Genomic DNA, 20,034 nt, shown 5'->3' with positions numbered 1-20,034 from the left:
GCTAAACGCTTGTCCCAGTTTTTCAAAGTACCACCCCACCATGGTTTTTAGGGTGGTTTTCAGAACACCATTATAGCATTCGATTTTTCCTGAAGCTGGTGCATAGTAGAGTAGGTGGTAGATCCAGTCAATACTGTGATCTTTGGACCAGTTTTTCACAGGATCGTTCTTGAATTGAGTTCCATGGTCTGATTTGATCCTCTCTGGAGTTCTAGGTCATTTGTCTCTTGTGCCCAAGAATGGTGTTACCTTGGGCATTGGACTCAATCATCTCCTTAGGTCCCTTCCAACCCCTAATATCCTGTGATCCATGGATAAGTCCATTGACTTGTCACATGCTCACCAGTAAGTTGCATCTCTGCCTTGGTGTCCAAATGAATGATGGGCCCACCAAGCCCAGAACAGCTCACCTCCCTATTTCCTATCAAGGTCAAGATCATACTTTGTATCAACTTGAGAAACTCTAGCAGCTTGATCTGCCCCATGGTTGTGTTCATGTTCCTGAGTAGCTTTGTTCTTAGGCCTGTGTGTGTCTCCACGCCACACTTGCACTGGCATTTTCTCAAGGCAATCATTAATTTCCTCCTATAGACCAGCACACCAAATAGAGTTTTAGTCATCTGCCAACAATCCTTTTCCCAGTCTTTTAGGCAACCCCATAGAGTATTGGCTACCATCCATGAGTCAGTGTATAGGTAAGTGATAGCCAAATTTTCACTTTCAGCCACATCAAGAGCAAGTTGGACAGCTTTTGCTTCAGCAAATTGACTGGATTCACCTTCTTCATCTCTCACTTCAGCAACTCTCCTGCCAGGACTCCAGACTGCCGACTTCCATCTTCGCTTCTTCCCAACAAGACAACAGGAACCATCTGTCAACAAAGCATGGTTCTTTTCCTGATCAGCGATTACCATAAGGAGAAAATTCCTCATCACAGGTTACTCTTTCTACTGGAGATTTTAGACAGTTTGTGCCTTCTGCCCAATTGGTGAACACTTCCACCAGACCAGGTCATGCAAGAGTGCCCATTTGTGCTCCTGGGCTTATCAAAGCTATCCACTTAAACCAGGGTGCATCTGTGGCACGATGTGGTGAGCAACCTTTGCCTTGGAACATCCAGTTCAGAACTGGTAATCTAGGAGCTGAAAAAAGTTGTGACACTGTTCAAATTACTTCAGAAGTGCTTTTACTCTTTCATGAGGTGCTAGTACTTCTTTCTCTTTTGGAAGGTAGTTCACTCCTGAACCTCTGCACCAATGACTCCAGAAACCAAGTGCACAACCACATGTCTCATTTGGAGCTCTCTGTCAAAAGACTCCAGGTTGGACCACTGGCACTTGCATTTGGATGCAGAATGTCTTTAATGTCTGAACCAGCCTGAACTGCTCCCAAGCCCACTGCACGGACTACTCACTTTATCTGACCAAAGGCAGCTTGCTGCTCAGGTCCCCTCTCAAAATTGTTCATTTCATGAGTCACATCTTGCAGAGCTTTAACAATCTGACTGAAACGAAGTTTCCAAAAAATCCCACTGCACCCAAGAACCTGGAAGTGTCCTCTTTAGTCACAGGAACTGCCATGGTGGAGACTTCCTTTAGCACATCCTGTGGAATGTGACACTGAACATCCTGCCACCAAACTCCCAGAAACTGTATTTGTCTGGCAGGTCCTTTTACTTTGTCCCTCTTTATGGTAAAACCTGCCTTCAACCAAATGTCAATTATTGTCTTACCTTTCTCAAAGGCTTCCTCAGCAGTTTGGCCCCACACAATATTCTCCTTGATGAATTGCAGATGTTCTGGGACTTTACATTTCTCCAATGCATTGTGGATGACCGAAGGAAAACATTGTCCAACTGTGTTTCCACTCCTGAGGTAAACTGTTCAACTGGTACTGGATTCATCTCCAGATGAAATCTTGTCTTTTTCCTTCATCAACTTAGATGGAAGGTTTAAGGGCCTCCTCCATCCTTTTTCTACCTTTCATTTGTGCAGCCAGAGTTTTTAAAGCAGACACTAAATAAGTGTAGGACAAAATGTCCTCTAACTGCCTCATTTGGTCAGGCAATTCAACAACTATAGGAAGTCTTCAATGGTTGTTCTCTCACACAAACCTCTTTACCAAACTATTAAACTTGCTCCTCCATCTAACATCGGTAAGTTTCTTTCAAAGACATGTTCCAACAGGAATTTCATCAGGATTCTGCATACCATCATCTCCAGAAAGTATTTCCTTTACAGCAAACTCCCTCAGAAGCTCAATTCCCTGCTCAAGTGTGGTCCACTTCCTAGATGTCCGTGGCAAATCTCCTCCAGAAGGGTACCTCAGTAACACAGTCAATAAAAGGCATGTCCACAGTATAATCTTACCAAGAGAACTTGCTATGAATTAGCCAATTCCACTTGCCTTTTCAAGTGGCCCTATTAGTTTTGCAGGCTTGTCACCAACCTCTAGAATGCTGGCACTGGTAACACAGTATCTCCCTAGCCAGCTTAGAATTGGTTCTCTTGTCTTCTTCTGGGCTCCTTACAACTCTAGATAACATTATCTTCCTTTGCACCATCCTGTCTTTGGCCTCTATACAAATGTCTACTAAGAACATTCCTAACCTCCCCAGAAGCTTCACCCCTCTTAACATGTGCTTTCAAAGAGCCTTTCCCATTGCCATCATCACCATGCTATCATTTCAATACTTTAGCCAAGTCCTTAAGGGTAATTGTCTCTTCCTCCACCCATCTCATTATATCTGCTGGAAACACAGACAATGGAAAAATCACCATTTTCAAAATATGAGTGGCGTATATATAAAACCTTATGTAGCTCTATTTAGGATTTGAGGGAATAGTCTAGAAGCCATTATATATAATAGGCAAAATAGAAACACTCTACCAAGCCAACACTTGTTCTTAGATATTTCTGAACACAGCTGGATGAAAGATACAACACATAACATCTAATACTTCTTTCTCCCCACATACAGGAACCCACACTTACCTCTGCTGACCTTCCTGAGGTGTCCACTTGGCAGCCCTCCAACCTGGTAAAATGGGACTGAAGAGTAGCAGAGCTCCAAGAAGTATCAGCCACTCCTCCCACTTACACATTCATAGCAGAGATATGCGTGGTGGGCAGTAAAATACAGCATTTGTAAGATCTTCAGCGAGATGAGAACGCTGCATCTCCTGTAGTCATTTCACCAATGGATGTATTCAATAAAAAGGATACAACTAATGTCGAGAGCCATATGGGCACAACACATACTCTGGGTAGAGCAGAGCTTTAACTGTATATCAAAGTCACTTTGAATCATTTCCATTAGAAAAAAAAAATCCCCAAAACCATGGGACCAACAAGTCCCAAACAATACAAAGGAGGAAGCTCAAGACCAGGTCTCAACTTCAATGCCAAGTCCAAGGACTGGAAATCAGTCACCTCACTGAGAATTATCACCTCATTCTAACAATGCATTTGCAAGAAAAGCTTCCGTTGAATATTCTGGGTTCATGGAACAGTTTTGGGCTACACAAGACAAGGGTCTAAGAGATGGTCAGGGAGACCTCAAACCGGTCCCGCAGCTACAGGAAGCACACTCAGTAGCCAGGCAGCGGCGTTTCACAGCCAACGGTCTGGGTCATGGCGGGGGAGGCCCCAACTTCAAGCCTGGGGTCCAGGCGCACACGCTAAGCCAAACAAACCTGACACCATGCCTCTCAAAGCCTGGGGCCAGGCATACCCACCCTGATTACAGGGGGGTTCCCTCCAACCTCCCGCCAGGCAATGCGACGCACAACCCTACTTACAGGGTGGCTGCTCTTGCCTCGGCCCTCCCAAAAATGCCTATGGAGCCACGGGACCCGGCCCGCGCCCGACTTAGGGGCCGGCCCTCCTGCCTGCAGCACAGCAGCACTTCTTCAGGATCCCAGGGAGCCACCTCGACCCTCTAAGGGCCCAGGAAGGCACGCTCCTCTTAGCTGCCTGAAACAGCCTCCTCGGCCCTGCTTACAGGGACCTCGGGCTGCTCGTGGCGACACACAGGGACAGAGGGGGACAGAAGGCTCCACAACTCCTCACACAGGCCCCGACTACAGGGCTGTTGAGCTGCCACCTTGACAACAGGACAGGCTGCCACGGAGGCAGAGACCCAGGCCCTCAACTACAGGGCCTTCTAGGGCTGTGTCCCTAGAGGACAAGCAGGGGCAAGCTGAGCTCCCACTCCGCTCGGGGACTCCAAGGAGACTCCTCTGTTACTGCCCAGAGCCCCTCTTTCCCTCCTGGGAAGCCTAAGCTAAGCTGCAGCACTTTCCACGGCAACCTACACGACAAGCACGCTCAGGCACACAAGCACACACACGCAGAGGCAAGGGCGGGGCCATACACACACCTCTTCCCAGGCGAGGGAGCAAGCTCTGGGCAGCCACTGTGGGGACAGCCATCCTTACCCCAGAGCAGGAGAGAAGAGGGTCAGACTTGGCCTCGCTAGACTGCGTGGAGCTCAGGCAGGCCTCGGCACAACAAAGGCCTTCAGGGGCGGCCAAAGGACAAAAGCTGCGACACGGCCCGAGTACAGGGGGTCACGCTGCACAAGCAGCCGACAGCTGACAAGCTGCTGGGGCTGTGGAAAGGACCCTACCCTGCTTAAAGTGGGGACTCGGGGGCCAGGTTGATCCCTTTCCCCCATGGGCGTGCAGACACCGGCTCGTGCCCTCCTTACAGGCCAGCCGGGCTCTGGGCAGCCAAAGCAGCAAAGGGCAAATGACGGCACAAGCAAAGACCGAGCCCTGCTTACGGGGAGATCGCCCAGCCCAAAAAGCCAGCCAGGCCACGCTCAAGGTGACGGCACAGCCCTCGTCTTACCACACCTTCGGTCAGGGGCGAGTCCCATTGCCCAGAGTACCTTGCCCGTCTCCTCTTCTCCAGCCCGACGCCCCTCCTCTTCTCAACGCCTCGACTCGCCATTCCGTGCCACGCCTCTTCTGCTGTCGGTGCCAGCTACCGTCGAGGAAGGAGGACAGGCTTAGGCCTCAGTAGCACCTCTTTCCCTGGGAAAGGGGCACCTCCCCTGGGGCACCACCTGCACAGCTTCCCACTCGCAGGCAGCCCCAGCGCCGCAAAGCCCTCCCACTTTGGCTTGTCTCACCTAGGCGGTGCACGGCAGACTCCCGGTCAGGACTGGAGACGGGCTGCGAGGCGGGAACCCCGGACAAATCCAGCTGGGCACGCAAAGCGGCCGCCACAGAGGCTGCACGGTTCTGCTTACAGGGCGCTGCAGGCGCTGCTGGCATCAAAAAACACCCGGGACGCCAGGGCACTGAGCGGGCCCCGATCGACAGGGCAGCCCTCGTCCCAGAGGCCCACGGAGGCTCCTTCTCTCCATTTTAGGGGCATCTACACCCGCACCCCGCTACGGAGGCCCGCACCCCGCACGAGCTGCCAGCTGAGAGCAAAGGCACTCGGGCCAGGGCCCGCTTGCGGGTGGTCGATGCCAGGGAATCGAGAGCTTTGCCTAGCCCCGCAGCTACAGGAAGCACACTCAGTAGCCAGGCAGCGGCGTTTCACAGCCAACGGTCTGGGTCATGGCGGGGGAGGCCCCAACTTCAAGCCTGGGGTCCAGGCGCACACGCTAAGCCAAACAAACCTGACACCATGCCTCTCAAAGCCTGGGGCCAGGCATACCCACCCTGATTACAGGGGGGTTCCCTCCAACCTCCCGCCAGGCAATGCGACGCACAACCCTACTTACAGGGTGGCTGCTCTTGCCTCGGCCCTCCCAAAAACGCCTACGGAGCCACGGGACCCGGCCCGCGCCCAACTTAGGGGCCGGCCCTCCTGCCTGCAGCACAGCAACACTTCTTCAGGAGCCCAGGGAGCCACCTCGACCCTCTAAGGGCCCAGGAAGGCGCGCTCCTCTTAGCTGCCTGAAACAGCCTCCTCGGCCCTGCTTACAGGGACCTCGGGCTGCTCGTGGCGACACACAGGGACAGAGGGGGACAGAAGGCTCCACAACTCCTCACACAGGCCCCGACTACAGGGCTGTTGAGCTGCCACCTTGACAACAGGACAGGCTGCCACGGAGGCAGAGACCCAGGCCCTCAACTACAGGGCCTTCTAGGGCTGTGTCCCTAGAGGACAAGCAGGGGCAAGCTGAGCTCCCACTCCGCTCAGGGACTCCAAGGAGACTCCTCTGTTACTGCCCAGAGCCCCTCTTTCCCTCCTGGGAAGCCTAAGCTAAGCTGCAGCACTTTCCACGGCAACCTACACGACAAGCACGCTCAGGCACACAAGCACACACACGCAGAGGCAAGGGCGGGGCCATACACACACCTCTTCCCAGGCGAGGGAGCAAGCTCTGGGCAGCCACTGTGGGGACAGCCATCCTTACCCCAGAGCAGGAGAGAAGAGGGTCAGACTTGGCCTCGCTAGACTGCGTGGAGCTCAGGCAGGCCTCGGCACAACAAAGGCCTTCAGGGGCGGCCAAAGGACAAAAGCTGCGACACGGCCCGAGTACAGGGGGTCACGCTGCACAGGCAGCCGACAGCTGACAAGCTGCCGGGGCTGTGGAAAGGACCCTACCCTGCTTACAGTGGGGACTCGGGGGCCAGGTTGATCCCTTTCCCCCATGGGCGTGCAGACACCGGCTCGTGCCCTCCTTACAGGCCAGCCGGGCTCTGGGCAGCCAAAGCAGCAAAGGGCAAATGACGGCACAAGCAAAGACCGAGCCCTGCTTACGGGGAGATCGCCCAGCCCAAAAAGCCAGCCAGGCCACGGTCAAGGTGACGGCACAGCCCTCGTCTTACCACACCTTCGGTCAGGGGCGAGTCCCATTGCCCAGAGTACCTTGCCCGTCTCCTCTTCTCCAGCCCGACACCCCTCCTCTTCTCAACGCCTCGACTCGCCATTCCGTGCCACGCCTCTTCTGCTGTCGGTGCCAGCTACCGCCAAGGAAGGAGGACAGGCTTAGGCCTCAGTAGCACCTCTTTCCCTGGGAAAGGGGCACCTCCCCTGGGGCACCACCCGCACAGCTTCCCACTCGCAGGCAGCCCCAGCGCCGCAAAGCCCTCCCACTTTGGCTTGTCTCACCTAGGCGGTGCACGGCAGACTCCCGGTCAGGACTGGAGACGGGCTGCGAGGCGGGAACCCCGGACAAATCCAGCTGGGCACGCAAAGCGGCCGCCACAGAGGCTGCACGGTTCTGCTTACAGGGCGCTGCAGGCGCTGCTGGCATCAAAAAACACCCGGGACGCCAGGGCACTGAGCGGGCCCCGATCGACAGGGCAGCTCTCGTCCCAGAGGCCCACGGAGGCTCCTTCTCTCCATTTTAGGGGCATCTACACCCGCACCCCGCTACGGAGGCCCGCACCCCGCACGAGCTGCCAGCTGAGAGCAAAGGCACTCGGGCCAGGGCCCGCTTGCGGGTGGTCGATGCCAGGGAATCGAGAGCTTTGCCTAGCCCCGCAGCTACAGGAAGCACACTCAGTAGCCAGGCAGCGGTGTTTCACAGCCAACGGTCTGGGTCATGGCGGGGGAGGCCCCAACTTCAAGCCTGGGGTCCAGGCGCACACGCTAAGCCAAACAAACCTGACACCATGCCTCTCAAAGCCTGGGGCCAGGCATACCCACCCTGATTACAGGGGGGTTCCCTCCAACCTCCCGCCAGGCAATGCGACGCACAACCCTACTTACAGGGTGGCTGCTCTTGCCTCGGCCCTCCCAAAAACGCCTACGGAGCCACGGGACCCGGCCCGTGCCCAACTTAGGGGCCGGCCCTCCTGCCTGCAGCACAGCAACACTTCTTCAGGAGCCCAGGGAGCCACCTCGACCCTCTAAGGGCCCAGGAAGGCGCGCTCCTCTTAGCTGCCTGAAACAGCCTCCTCGGCCCTGCTTACAGGGACCTCGGGCTGCTCGTGGCGACACACAGGGACAGAGGGGGACAGAAGGCTCCACAACTCCTCACACAGGCCCCGACTACAGGGCTGTTGAGCTGCCACCTTGACAACAGGACAGGCTGCCACGGAGGCAGAGACCCAGGCCCTCAACTACAGGGCCTTCTAGGGCTGTGTCCCTAGAGGACAAGCAGGGGCAAGCTGAGCTCCCACTCCGCTCGGGGACTCCAAGGAGACTCCTCTGTTACTGCCCAGAGCCCCTCTTTCCCTCCTGGGAAGCCTAAGCTAAGCTGCAGCACTTTCCACGGCAACCTACACGACAAGCACGCTCAGGCACACAAGCACACACACGCAGAGGCAAGGGCGGGGCCATACACACACCTCTTCCCAGGCGAGGGAGCAAGCTCTGGGCAGCCACTGTGGGGACAGCCATCCTTACCCCAGAGCAGGAGAGAAGAGGGTCAGACTTGGCCTCGCTAGACTGCGTGGAGCTCAGGCAGGCCTCGGCACAACAAAGGCCTTCAGGGGCGGCCAAAGGACAAAAGCTGCGACACGGCCCGAGTACAGGGGGTCACGCTGCACAGGCAGCCGACAGCTGACAAGCTGCCGGGGCTGTGGAAAGGACCCTACCCTGCTTACAGTGGGGACTCGGGGGCCAGGTTGATCCCTTTCCCCCATGGGCATGCAGACACCGGCTCGTGCCCTCCTTACTGGCCAGCCGGGCTCTGGGCAGCCAAAGCAGCAAAGGGCAAATGACGGCACAAGCAAAGACCGAGCCCTGCTTACGGGGAGATCGCCCAGCCCAAAAAGCCAGCCAGGCCACGCTCAAGGTGACGGCACAGCCCTCGTCTTACCACACCTTCGGTCAGGGGCGAGTCCCATTGCCCAGAGTACCTTGCCCGTCTCCTCTTCTCCAGCCCGACGCCCCTCCTCTTCTCAACGCCTCTCGACTCGCCATTCCGTGCCACGCCTCTTCTGCTGTCGGTGCCAGCTACCGCCGAGGAAGGAGGACAGGCTTAGGCCTCAGTAGCACCTCTTTCCCTGGGAAAGGGGCACCTCCCCTGGGGCACCACCCGCACAGCTTCCCACTCGCAGGCAGCCCCAGCGCCGCAAAGCCCTCCCACTTTGGCTTGTCTCACCTAGGCGGTGCACGGCAGACTCCCGGTCAGGACTGGAGACGGGCTGCGAGGCGGGAACCCCGGACAAATCCAGCTGGGCACGCAAAGCGGCCGCCACAGAGGCTGCACGGTTCTGCTTACAGGGCGCTGCAGGCGCTGCTGGCATCAAAAAACACCCGGGACGCCAGGGCACTGAGCGGGCCCCGATCGACAGGGCAGCCCTCGTCCCAGAGGCCCACGGAGGCTCCTTCTCTCCATTTTAGGGGCATCTACACCCGCACCCCGCTACGGAGGCCCGCACCCCGCACGAGCTGCCAGCTGAGAGCAAAGGCACTCGGGCCAGGGCCCTCTTGCGGGTGGTCGATGCCAGGGAATCGAGAGCTTTGCCTAGCCCCGCAGCTACAGGAAGCACACTCAGTAGCCAGGCAGCGGTGTTTCACAGCCAACGGTCTGGGTCATGGCGGGGGAGGCCCCAACTTCAAGCCTGGGGTCCAGGCGCACACGCTAAGCCAAACAAACCTGACACCATGCCTCTCAAAGCCTGGGGCCAGGCATACCCACCCTGATTACAGGGGGGTTCCCTCCAACCTCCCGCCAGGCAATGCGACGCACAACCCTACTTACAGGGTGGCTGCTCTTGCCTCGGCCCTCCCAAAAACGCCTACGGAGCCACGGGACCCGGCCCGTGCCCAACTTAGGGGCCGGCCCTCCTGCCTGCAGCACAGCAACACTTCTTCAGGAGCCCAGGGAGCCACCTCGACCCTCTAAGGGCCCAGGAAGGCGCGCTCCTCTTAGCTGCCTGAAACAGCCTCCTCGGCCCTGCTTACAGGGACAGAGGGGGACAGAAGGCTCCACAACTCCTCACACAGGCCCCGACTACAGGGCTGTTGAGCTGCCACCTTGACAACAGGACAGGCTGCCATGGAGGCAGAGACCCAGGCCCTCAACTACAGGGCCTTCTAGGGCTGTGTCCCTAGAGGACAAGCAGGGGCAAGCTGAGCTCCCACTCCGCTCAGGGACTCCAAGGAGACTCCTCTGTTACTGCCCAGAGCCCCTCTTTCCCTCCTGGGAAGCCTAAGCTAAGCTGCAGCACTTTCCACGGCAACCTACACGACAAGCACGCTCAGGCACACAAGCACACACACGCAGAGGCAAGGGCGGGGCCATACACACACCTCTTCCCAGGCGAGGGAGCAAGCTCTGGGCAGCCACTGTGGGGACAGCCATCCTTACCCCAGAGCAGGAGAGAAGAGGGTCAGACTTGGCCTCGCTAGACTGCGTGGAGCTCAGGCAGGCCTCGGCACAACAAAGGCCTTCAGGGGCGGCCAAAGGACAAAAGCTGCGACACGGCCCGAGTACAGGGGGTCACGCTGCACAGGCAGCCGACAGCTGACAAGCTGCCGGGGCTGTGGAAAGGACCCTACCCTGCTTACAGTGGGGACTCGGGGGCCAGGTTGATCCCTTTCCCCCATGGGCATGCAGACACCGGCTCGTGCCCTCCTTACTGGCCAGCCGGGCTCTGGGCAGCCAAAGCAGCAAAGGGCAAATGACGGCACAAGCAAAGACCGAGCCCTGCTTACGGGGAGATCGCCCAGCCCAAAAAGCCAGCCAGGCCACGCTCAAGGTGACGGCACAGCCCTCGTCTTACCACACCTTCGGTCAGGGGCGAGTCCCATTGCCCAGAGTACCTTGCCCGTCTCCTCTTCTCCAGCCCGACGCCCCTCCTCTTCTCAACGCCTCTCGACTCGCCATTCCGTGCCACGCCTCTTCTGCTGTCGGTGCCAGCTACCGCCGAGGAAGGAGGACAGGCTTAGGCCTCAGTAGCACCTCTTTCCCTGGGAAAGGGGCACCTCCCCTGGGGCACCACCCGCACAGCTTCCCACTCGCAGGCAGCCCCAGCGCCGCAAAGCCCTCCCACTTTGGCTTGTCTCACCTAGGCGGTGCACGGCAGACTCCCGGTCAGGACTGGAGACGGGCTGCGAGGCGGGAACCCCGGACAAATCCAGCTGGGCACGCAAAGCGGCCGCCACAGAGGCTGCACGGTTCTGCTTACAGGGCGCTGCAGGCGCTGCTGGCATCAAAAAACACCCGGGACGCCAGGGCACTGAGCGGGCCCCGATCGACAGGGCAGCCCTCGTCCCAGAGGCCCACGGAGGCTCCTTCTCTCCATTTTAGGGGCATCTACACCCGCACCCCGCTACGGAGGCCCGCACCCCGCACGAGCTGCCAGCTGAGAGCAAAGGCACTCGGGCCAGGGCCCGCTTGCGGGTGGTCGATGCCAGGGAATCGAGAGCTTTGCCTAGCCCCGCAGCTACAGGAAGCACACTCAGTAGCCAGGCAGCGGCGTTTCACAGCCAACGGTCTGGGTCATGGCGGGGGAGGCCCCAACTTCAAGCCTGGGGTCCAGGCGCACACGCTAAGCCAAACAAACCTGACACCATGCCTCTCAAAGCCTGGGGCCAGGCATACCCACCCTGATTACAGGGGGGTTCCCTCCAACCTCCCGCCAGGCAATGCGACGCACAACCCTACTTACAGGGTGGCTGCTCTTGCCTCGGCCCTCCCAAAAACGCCTACGGAGCCACGGGACCCGGCCCGTGCCCAACTTAGGGGCCGGCCCTCCTGCCTGCAGCACAGCAACACTTCTTCAGGAGCCCAGGGAGCCACCTCGACCCTCTAAGGGCCCAGGAAGGCGCGCTCCTCTTAGCTGCCTGAAACAGCCTCCTCGGCCCTGCTTACAGGGACCTCGGGCTGCTCGTGGCGACACACAGGGACAGAGGGGGACAGAAGGCTCCACAACTCCTCACACAGGCCCCGACTACAGGGCTGTTGAGCTGCCACCTTGACAACAGGACAGGCTGCCACGGAGGCAGAGACCCAGGCCCTCAACTACAGGGCCTTCTAGGGCTGTGTCCCTAGAGGACAAGCAGGGGCAAGCTGAGCTCCCACTCCGCTCGGGGACTCCAAGGAGACTCCTCTGTTACTGCCCAGAGCCCCTCTTTCCCTCCTGGGAAGCCTAAGCTAAGCTGCAGCACTTTCCACGGCAACCTACACGACAAGCACGCTCAGGCACACAAGCACACACACGCAGAGGCAAGGGCGGGGCCATACACACACCTCTTCCCAGGCGAGGGAGCAAGCTCTGGGCAGCCACTGTGGGGACAGCCATCCTTACCCCAGAGCAGGAGAGAAGAGGGTCAGACTTGGCCTCGCTAGACTGCGTGGAGCTCAGGCAGGCCTCGGCACAACAAAGGCCTTCAGGGGCGGCCAAAGGACAAAAGCTGCGACACGGCCCGAGTACAGGGGGTCACGCTGCACAGGCAGCCGACAGCTGACAAGCTGCCGGGGCTGTGGAAAGGACCCTACCCTGCTTACAGTGGGGACTCGGGGGCCAGGTTGATCCCTTTCCCCCATGGGCGTGCAGACACCGGCTCGTGCCCTCCTTACAGGCCAGCCGGGCTCTGGGCAGCCAAAGCAGCAAAGGGCAAATGACGGCACAAGCAAAGACCGAGCCCTGCTTACGGGGAGATCGCCCAGCCCAAAAAGCCAGCCAGGCCACGCTCAAGGTGACGGCACAGCCCTCGTCTTACCACACCTTCGGTCAGGGGCGAGTCCCATTGCCCAGAGTACCTTGCCCGTCTCCTCTTCTCCAGCCCGACGCCCCTCCTCTTCTCAACGCCTCTCGACTCGCCATTCCGTGCCACGCCTCTTCTGCTGTCGGTGCCAGCTACCGCCGAGGAAGGAGGACAGGCTTAGGCCTCAGTAGCACCTCTTTCCCTGGGAAAGGGGCACCTCCCCTGGGGCACCACCCGCACAGCTTCCCACTCGCAGGCAGCCCCAGCGCCGCAAAGCCCTCCCACTTTGGCTTGTCTCACCTAGGCGGTGCACGGCAGACTCCCGGTCAGGACTGGAGACGGGCTGCGAGGCGGGAACCCCGGACAAATCCAGCTGGGCATGCAAAGCGGCCGCCACAGAGGCTGCATGGTTCTGCTTACAGGGCGCTGCAGGCGCTGCTGGCATCAAAAAACACCCGGGACGCCAGGGCACTGAGCGGGCCCCGATCGACAGGGCAGCCCTCGTCCCAGAGGCCCACGGAGGCTCCTTCTCTCCATTTTAGGGGCATCTACACCCGCACCCCGCTACGGAGGCCCGCACCCCGCACGAGCTGCCAGCTGAGAGCAAAGGCACTCGGGCCAGGGCCCGCTTGCGGGTGGTCGATGCCAGGGAATCGAGAGCTTTGCCTAGCCCCGCAGCTACAGGAAGCACACTCAGTAGCCAGGCAGCGGCGTTTCACGGCCAATGGTCTGGGTCATGGCGGGGGAGGCCCCAACTTCAAGCCTGGGGTCCAGGCGCACACGCTAAGCCAAACAAACCTGACACCATGCCTCTCAAAGCCTGGGGCCAGGCATACCCACCCTGATTACAGGGGGGTTCCCTCCAACCTCCCGCCAGGCAATGCGACGCACAACCCTACTTACAGGGTGGCTGCTCTTGCCTCGGCCCTCCCAAAAACGCCTACGGAGCCACGGGACCCGGCCCGTGCCCAACTTAGGGGCCGGCCCTCCTGCCTGCAGCACAGCAACACTTCTTCAGGAGCCCAGGGAGCCACCTCGACCCTCTAAGGGCCCAGGAAGGCGCGCTCCTCTTAGCTGCCTGAAACAGCCTCCTCGGCCCTGCTTACAGGGACAGAGGGGGACAGAAGGCTCCACAACTCCTCACACAGGCCCCGACTACAGGGCTGTTGAGCTGCCACCTTGACAACAGGACAGGCTGCCATGGAGGCAGAGACCCAGGCCCTCAACTACAGGGCCTTCTAGGGCTGTGTCCCTAGAGGACAAGCAGGGGCAAGCTGAGCTCCCACTCCGCTCAGGGACTCCAAGGAGACTCCTCTGTTACTGCCCAGAGCCCCTCTTTCCCTCCTGGGAAGCCTAAGCTAAGCTGCAGCACTTTCCACGGCAACCTACACGACAAGCACGCTCAGGCACACAAGCACACACACGCAGAGGCAAGGGCGGGGCCATACACACACCTCTTCCCAGGCGAGGGAGCAAGCTCTGGGCAGCCACTGTGGGGACAGCCATCCTTACCCCAGAGCAGGAGAGAAGAGGGTCAGACTTGGCCTCGCTAGACTGCGTGGAGCTCAGGCAGGCCTCGGCACAACAAAGGCCTTCAGGGGCGGCCAAAGGACAAAAGCTGCGACACGGCCCGAGTACAGGGGGTCACGCTGCACAGGCAGCCGACAGCTGACAAGCTGCCGGGGCTGTGGAAAGGACCCTACCCTGCTTACAGTGGGGACTCGGGGGCCAGGTTGATCCCTTTCCCCCATGGGCGTGCAGACACCGGCTCGTGCCCTCCTTACTGGCCAGCCGGGCTCTGGGCAGCCAAAGCAGCAAAGGGCAAATGACGGCACAAGCAAAGACCGAGCCCTGCTTACGGGGAGATCGCCCAGCCCAAAAAGCCAGCCAGGCCACGCTCAAGGTGACGGCACAGCCCTCGTCTTACCACACCTTCGGTCAGGGGCGAGTCCCATTGCCCAGAGTACCTTGCCCGTCTCCTCTTCTCCAGCCCGACGCCCCTCCTCTTCTCAACGCCTCTCGACTCGCCATTCCGTGCCACGCCTCTTCTGCTGTCGGTGCCAGCTACCGCCGAGGAAGGAGGACAGGCTTAGGCCTCAGTAGCACCTCTTTCCCTGGGAAAGGGGCACCTCCCCTGGGGCACCACCCGCACAGCTTCCCACTCGCAGGCAGCCCCAGCGCCGCAAAGCCCTCCCACTTTGGCTTGTCTCACCTAGGCGGTGCACGGCAGACTCCCGGTCAGGACTGGAGACGGGCTGCGAGGCGGGAACCCCGGACAAATCCAGCTGGGCACGCAAAGCGGCCGCCACAGAGGCTGCACGGTTCTGCTTACAGGGCGCTGCAGGCGCTGCTGGCATCAAAAAACACCCGGGACGCCAGGGCACTGAGCGGGCCCCGATCGACAGGGCAGCCCTCGTCCCAGAGGCCCACGGAGGCTCCTTCTCTCCATTTTAGGGGCATCTACACCCGCACCCCGCTACGGAGGCCCGCACCCCGCACGAGCTGCCAGCTGAGAGCAAAGGCACTCGGGCCAGGGCCCGCTTGCGGGTGGTCGATGCCAGGGAATCGAGAGCTTTGCCTAGCCCCGCAGCTACAGGAAGCACACTCAGTAGCCAGGCAGCGGCGTTTCACAGCCAACGGTCTGGGTCATGGCGGGGGAGGCCCCAACTTCAAGCCTGGGGTCCAGGCGCACACGCTAAGCCAAACAAACCTGACACCATGCCTCTCAAAGCCTGGGGCCAGGCATACCCACCCTGATTACAGGGGGGTTCCCTCCAACCTCCCGCCAGGCAATGCGACGCACAACCCTACTTACAGGGTGGCTGCTCTTGCCTCGGCCCTCCCAAAAACGCCTACGGAGCCACGGGACCCGGCCCGTGCCCAACTTAGGGGCCGGCCCTCCTGCCTGCAGCACAGCAACACTTCTTCAGGAGCCCAGGGAGCCACCTCGACCCTCTAAGGGCCCAGGAAGGCGCGCTCCTCTTAGCTGCCTGAAACAGCCTCCTCGGCCCTGCTTACAGGGACCTCGGGCTGCTCGTGGCGACACACAGGGACAGAGGGGGACAGAAGGCTCCACAACTCCTCACACAGGCCCCGACTACTGGGCTGTTGAGCTGCCACCTTGACAACAGGACAGGCTGCCACGGAGGCAGAGACCCAGGCCCTCAACTACAGGGCCTTCTAGGGCTGTGTCCCTAGAGGACAAGCAGGGGCAAGCTGAGCTCCCACTCCGCTTGGGGACTCCAAGGAGACTCCTCTGTTACTGCCCAGAGCCCCTCTTTCCCTCCTGGGAAGCCTAAGCTAAGCTGCAGCACTTTCCACGGCAACCTACACGACAAGCACGCTCAGGCACACAAGCACACACACACAGAGGCAAGGGCGGGGCCATACACACACCTCTTCCCAGGCGAGGGAGCAAGCTCTGGGCAGCCACTGTGGGGACAGCCATCCTTACCCCAGAGCAGGAGAGAAGAGGGTCAGACTTGGCCTCGCTAGACTGCGTGGAGCTCAGGCAGGCCTCGGCACAACAAAGGCCTTCAGGGGCGGCCAAAGGACAAAAGCTGCGACACGGCCCGAGTACAGGGGGTCACGCTGCACAGGCAGCCGACAGCTGACAAGCTGCCGGGGCTGTGGAAAGGACCCTACCCTGCTTACAGTGGGGACTCGGGGGCCAGGTTGATCCCTTTCCCCCATGGGCGTGCAGACACCGGCTCGTGCCCTCCTTACTGGCCAGCCGGGCTCTGGGCAGCCAAAGCAGCAAAGGGCAAATGACGGCACAAGCAAAGACCGAGCCCTGCTTACGGGGAGATCGCCCAGCCCAAAAAGCCAGCCAGGCCACGCTCAAGGTGACGGCACAGCCCTCGTCTTACCACACCTTCGGTCAGGGGCGAGTCCCATTGCCCAGAGTACCTTGCCCGTCTCCTCTTCTCCAGCCCGACGCCCCTCCTCTTCTCAACGCCTCTCGACTCGCCATTCCGTGCCACGCCTCTTCTGCTGTCGGTGCCAGCTACCGCCGAGGAAGGAGGACAGGCTTAGGCCTCAGTAGCACCTCTTTCCCTGGGAAAGGGGCACCTCCCCTGGGGCACCACCCGCACAGCTTCCCACTCGCAGGCAGCCCCAGCGCCGCAAAGCCCTCCCACTTTGGCTTGTCTCACCTAGGCGGTGCACGGCAGACTCCCGGTCAGGACTGGAGACGGGCTGCGAGGCGGGAACCCCGGACAAATCCAGCTGGGCACGCAAAGCGGCCGCCACAGAGGCTGCACGGTTCTGCTTACAGGGCGCTGCAGGCGCTGCTGGCATCAAAAAACACCCGGGACGCCAGGGCACTGAGCGGGCCCCGATCGACAGGGCAGCCCTCGTCCCAGAGGCCCACGGAGGCTCCTTCTCTCCATTTTAGGGGCATCTACACCCGCACCCCGCTACGGAGGCCCGCACCCCGCACGAGCTGCCAGCTGAGAGCAAAGGCACTCGGGCCAGGGCCCGCTTGTGGGTGGTCGATGCCAGGGAATCGAGAGCTTTGCCTAGCCCCGCAGCTACAGGAAGCACACTCAGTAGCCAGGCAGCGGTGTTTCACAGCCAACGGTCTGGGTCATGGCGGGGGAGGCCCCAACTTCAAGCCTGGGGTCCAGGCGCACACGCTAAGCCAAACAAACCTGACACCATGCCTCTCAAAGCCTGGGGCCAGGCATACCCACCCTGATTACAGGGGGGTTCCCTCCAACCTCCCGCCAGGCAATGCGACGCACAACCCTACTTACAGGGTGGCTGCTCTTGCCTCGGCCCTCCCAAAAACGCCTACGGAGCCACGGGACCCGGCCCGTGCCCAACTTAGGGGCCGGCCCTCCTGCCTGCAGCACAGCAACACTTCTTCAGGAGCCCAGGGAGCCACCTCGACCCTCTAAGGGCCCAGGAAGGCGCGCTCCTCTTAGCTGCCTGAAACAGCCTCCTCGGCCCTGCTTACAGGGACAGAGGGGGACAGAAGGCTCCACAACTCCTCACACAGGCCCCGACTACAGGGCTGTTGAGCTGCCACCTTGACAACAGGACAGGCTGCCCTGGAGGCAGAGACCCAGGCCCTCAACTACAGGGCCTTCTAGGGCTGTGTCCCTAGAGGACAAGCAGGGGCAAGCTGAGCTCCCACTCCGCTCGGGGACTCCAAGGAGACTCCTCTGTTACTGCCCAGAGCCCCTCTTTCCCTCCTGGGAAGCCTAAGCTAAGCTGCAGCACTTTCCACGGCAACCTACACGACAAGCACGCTCAGGCACACAAGCACACACACGCAGAGGCAAGGGCGGGGCCATACACACACCTCTTCCCAGGCGAGGGAGCAAGCTCTGGGCAGCCACTGTGGGGACAGCCATCCTTACCCCAGAGCAGGAGAGAAGAGGGTCAGACTTGGCCTCGCTAGACTGCGTGGAGCTCAGGCAGGCCTCGGCACAACAAAGGCCTTCAGGGGCGGCCAAAGGACAAAAGCTGCGACACGGCCCGAGTACAGGGGGTCACGCTGCACAGGCAGCCGACAGCTGACAAGCTGCCGGGGCTGTGGAAAGGACCCTACCCTGCTTACAGTGGGGACTCGGGGGCCAGGTTGATCCCTTTCCCCCATGGGCGTGCAGACACCGGCTCGTGCCCTCCTTACTGGCCAGCCGGGCTCTGGGCAGCCAAAGCAGCAAAGGGCAAATGACGGCACAAGCAAAGACCGAGCCCTGCTTACGGGGAGATCGCCCAGCCCAAAAAGCCAGCCAGGCCACGCTCAAGGTGACGGCACAGCCCTCGTCTTACCACACCTTCGGTCAGGGGCGAGTCCCATTGCCCAGAGTACCTTGCCCGTCTCCTCTTCTCCAGCCCGACGCCCCTCCTCTTCTCAACGCCTCTCGACTCGCCATTCCGTGCCACGCCTCTTCTGCTGTCGGTGCCAGCTACCGCCGAGGAAGGAGGACAGGCTTAGGCCTCAGTAGCACCTCTTTCCCTGGGAAAGGGGCACCTCCCCTGGGGCACCACCCGCACAGCTTCCCACTCGCAGGCAGTCCCAGCGCCGCAAAGCCCTCCCACTTTGGCTTGTCTCACCTAGGCGGTGCACGGCAGACTCCCGGTCAGGACTGGAGACGGGCTGCGAGGCGGGAACCCCGGACAAATCCAGCTGGGCACGCAAAGCGGCCGCCACAGAGGCTGCACGGTTCTGCTTACAGGGCGCTGCAGGCGCTGCTGGCATCAAAAAACACCCGGGACGCCAGGGCACTGAGCAGGCCCCGATCGACAGGGCAGCCCTCGTCCCAGAGGCCCACGGAGGCTCCTTCTCTCCATTTTAGGGGCATCTACACCCGCACCCCGCTACGGAGGCCCGCACCCCGCACGAGCTGCCAGCTGAGAGCAAAGGCACTCGGGCCAGGGCCCGCTTGCGGGTGGTCGATGCCAGGGAATCGAGAGCTTTGCCTAGCCCCGCAGCTACAGGAAGCACACTCAGTAGCCAGGCAGCGGCGTTTCACAGCCAACGGTCTGGGTCATGGCGGGGGAGGCCCCAACTTCAAGCCTGGGGTCCAGGCGCACACGCTAAGCCAAACAAACCTGACACCATGCCTCTCAAAGCCTGGGGCCAGGCATACCCACCCTGATTACAGGGGGGTTCCCTCCAACCTCCCGCCAGGCAATGCGACACACAACCCTACTTACAGGGTGGCTGCTCTTGCCTCGGCCCTCCCAAAAACGCCTACGGAGCCACGGGACCCGGCCCGTGCCCAACTTAGGGGCCGGCCCTCCTGCCTGCAGCACAGCAACACTTCTTCAGGAGCCCAGGGAGCCACCTCGACCCTCTAAGGGCCCAGGAAGGCGCGCTCCTCTTAGCTGCCTGAAACAGCCTCCTCGGCCCTGCTTACAGGGACCTCGGGCTGCTCGTGGCGACACACAGGGACAGAGGGGGACAGAAGGCTCCACAACTCCTCACACAGGCCCCGACTACAGGGCTGTTGAGCTGCCACCTTGACAACAGGACAGGCTGCCACGGAGGCAGAGACCCAGGCCCTCAACTACAGGGCCTTCTAGGGCTGTGTCCCTAGAGGACAAGCAGGGGCAAGCTGAGCTCCCACTCCGCTCGGGGACTCCAAGGAGACTCCTCTGTTACTGCCCAGAGCCCCTCTTTCCCTCCTGGGAAGCCTAAGCTAAGCTGCAGCACTTTCCACGGCAACCTACACGACAAGCACGCTCAGGCACACAAGCACACACACGCAGAGGCAAGGGCGGGGCCATACACACACCTCTTCCCAGGCGAGGGAGCAAGCTCTGGGCAGCCACTGTGGGGACAGCCATCCTTACCCCAGAGCAGGAGAGAAGAGGGTCAGACTTGGCCTCGCTAGACTGCGTGGAGCTCAGGCAGGCCTCGGCACAACAAAGGCCTTCAGGGGCGGCCAAAGGACAAAAGCTGCGACACGGCCCGAGTACAGGGGGTCACGCTGCACAGGCAGCCGA

The 20,034-nt window shown here is 60.4% G+C and overlaps 1 long non-coding RNA gene across 1 annotated transcript; it reads right to left on the bottom strand.

Annotated features, from left to right (window-relative positions):
- Positions 1-222: 222 nt before the first annotated feature.
- LOC135183205 (uncharacterized) lies at positions 223-3,301 on the bottom strand. The gene is made up of 3 exons (XR_010305455.1): positions 2,995-3,301; positions 1,733-2,323; positions 223-1,142 (listed from the first exon to the last, which is right to left on the bottom strand). It is a non-coding gene; the product is annotated as an uncharacterized LOC135183205 (long non-coding RNA).
- Positions 3,302-20,034: the final 16,733 nt, after the last annotated feature.

The sequence above is a fragment of the Pogoniulus pusillus genome, chromosome 2, assembly GCF_015220805.1.
Source record: "Pogoniulus pusillus isolate bPogPus1 chromosome 2, bPogPus1.pri, whole genome shotgun sequence".
NCBI classification, from domain to species: domain Eukaryota; kingdom Metazoa; phylum Chordata; class Aves; order Piciformes; family Lybiidae; genus Pogoniulus; species Pogoniulus pusillus.
Note: the sequence above shows the minus strand (reverse complement) of the source record. Positions and strands in the feature narration are given on the sequence as shown.